Below are 2,819 nucleotides of genomic sequence, written 5' to 3'. Positions count from 1 at the left end.
TAAACAGTGACTCAAGTTAGTTAGCATAACCTTTGAATACAGTTTGATCTGGTTTGGACTTCTGGCTCACAGTCACTTCCATAAAACATTTTCTTACAGTCCCTTTTATGAGCTTTCCTGAATTAAAAAAAAAACACCTTTAAATATTTTGATGCTCTTTTATTATTGATGCTTTCCATTTGAAATTACATTTTTATCAGGCTAGTAGAAATATTAAAGAGAAACAAACCCATTCAGATAATTCTGGGGAGTAGCCATATTTTTAACTTATTGTTAAACTGATGTTTTCATCCATTCAACTGATCCCCCATGATTGTGGCATTTTAAACACGGCTGAATTCAGCATATTATACAAATGCTCTATGAGCAACCACAAAGGAAAAGGATGTCTCTCTATGACCTTACCATAAACTGGACCAAACATTCTGACCAGGATTATCAAAAGAGAGCAAGTGTTCACCGTGCAAGAAAGTTCTTTCAGCTTGATCAGCCCAGCTGCCCACTCTGTAGCTCACTATGACGCACAGTAGGCTGTTTGCACAGATCCATGAGTAATGAATTATCGTAATACTGACTTTGCTATAGGGTCATCAGAAAAAAAATCACAAAACACTGAATCAACCACACAGTTCTGTCATATCCAATTCGGCCAGGATCAGAACACGGCCACAATTGTCTGGAGATGAACTGGATTCATGGAAAATTTGGCCCCAATGTGTCTCTAGACAATGTAAATAAATTTCTTCTACCTCAGTTCTTATTTTTGATGAAATTCTCTTTGGGGGACACCTCAAACATAATTCTACCACCGGCAATTTCCAGAAACCAATTACGAGGGAATTAGTTAGGAAACACTGGGAAGATTAAGGACAGAACAGTGACAAAAATTAATCAATTTCGACTTTGCTAATTTGTGACTGGATAAATCGAATGACAGTTATTAGAAACCTCAGGTTTCGAATGGAGCTATATACCCTGAGAGAAATTTAAAATGACATCCGTGGAAAAGTTCATTGAGGCTGGCTGAGTTTCATTTAAAACGGGCCTTTCAGTATTTTATATATAAAATGGAATAGAAATATATTGATATGAGCATGTAATTATTGACTTCTATTATTATCCCCCCTTCATTTCCAGAGTTACTATTTACATTATGAGAGGAAAACATGATACAGCAGAATAATCCCAGCTATTCAATTAAGACAGACTTGGCTTTACATGTTGACCTCACTCCAATTATGAAATTAATTAACTTCTCTGAACTAAACACTCTTCATCTATAAAACAGAGATACTAACATTACCTCCCATAAAACATTTTCACATGGAAATTTTTAATGTTTATTTATTCCGTGAGAGAGAAAGAGAGAGAGATTGAGAACATGAGCAGGGGAGAGGCAGAGAGAGGGAGACACAGAATCCAAAGCAGGCTCCAGGCTCTGAGCTGTCAGCACAGGGCCTGATGCGGGGCTTGAACTCATGGACAGCGAGATCGTGGCCTGAGCTGAAGTTGGACGCCTAACCGACTGAGCCACCCAGGTGCCCCTACTTTTTTTTTTTTTTTAACGTTTATTTATTTTTGAGACAGAGAGAGACAGAGCATGAACGGGGAAGGGGCAGAGAGAGGGAGACACAGAATCTGAAACAGGCTCCAGGCTCTGAGCTGTCAGCACAGAGCCCGACGCGGGGCTTGAACTCACGGACCGCGAGATCATGACCTGAGCCGAAGTCGGCCGCCCAACCAACTGAGCCACCCAGGCGCCCCCAGGTGCCCCTACATTGAAGTGTCAGATAGAGAACAAACTGAGGGCTGATGGAGGGAGGTGGGTGGGGGATGGGCTAAATGGGTGATGGGTATTAAGGGTGACACTTGGGAGCACCTTGGTGGTTCAGTCAGTTAAGTGTCTGACTCTTGATTTTGGCTCAGGTCATGATCTCACGGTTCATGGGATTGAGCCCTGTCACTGGTTCTACGATGATGACGGCATGGGGCCTGCTTGGGATTCTCTCTCTCCCTCTCTGTCTCTGCCCCTCCCCCACTCACACTTTCTGTCCCTCTATCCCAAAGTAAATCAATAAACATGAAAGAAAGAAAGAAAGAAAGAAAGAAAGAAAGAAAGAAAGAAAGCAAGAAAGGCACTTGTGTTGAGCACTGGGTGTTATATGTAAATGACAAATCACTAAACTCCACTCCTGAAAAGATCACACCATATGTTAACTACAATTTAAATAAAATTTTGAAAAAAAAAATAAGCTAAAATACATATTTTTTAAAATGTCAGACATATATAAGATACAGATTAGGTATTGTTAGTACATTGGCTGAGCAGAAATTAAGGCAGTGGTTCCAAAGAAAAGCCAGTTTCAATTAAGAATATTTTTGGGGCGCCTGGGTGGTGCAGTCGGTTAAGCGTCCGACTTCAGCCAGGTCACGATCTCGCGGTCCGTGAGTTCGAGCCCCGCGTCAGGCTCTGGGCTGATGGCTCGGAGCCTGGAGCCTGTTTCCGATTCTGTGTCTCCCTCTCTCTCTCTGCCCCTCCCCCGTTCATGCTCTGTCTCTCTCTGTCCCAAAAATAAATTAAAAACGTTGGAAAAAAAAAAAAAAAGAATATTTTTGAAGGAGGAAAATTACTAATTTAACTCAGTCTTGACCATGAGTTCGTGACTTTTTAATATTCTGTGTACCCCATGAGAAGTACACAGAAAACACTTCTAAAATGGAAGAGGATGGTTGCCTTAAGGAAAAGCATTTGTGTGACTGTTTCAGTTGCAAGCAGAATCAGCCATTTCTTTTCATGGCACGCCATTTTCCCTTGATAC

The sequence above is a fragment of the Panthera pardus genome, unplaced genomic scaffold, assembly GCF_024362965.1.
Source record: "Panthera pardus isolate Hobbes unplaced genomic scaffold, ASM2436296v1 HiC_scaffold_27, whole genome shotgun sequence".
Lineage (NCBI taxonomy): Eukaryota > Metazoa > Chordata > Mammalia > Carnivora > Felidae > Panthera > Panthera pardus.
This window is presented reverse-complemented; position numbering follows the sequence as displayed.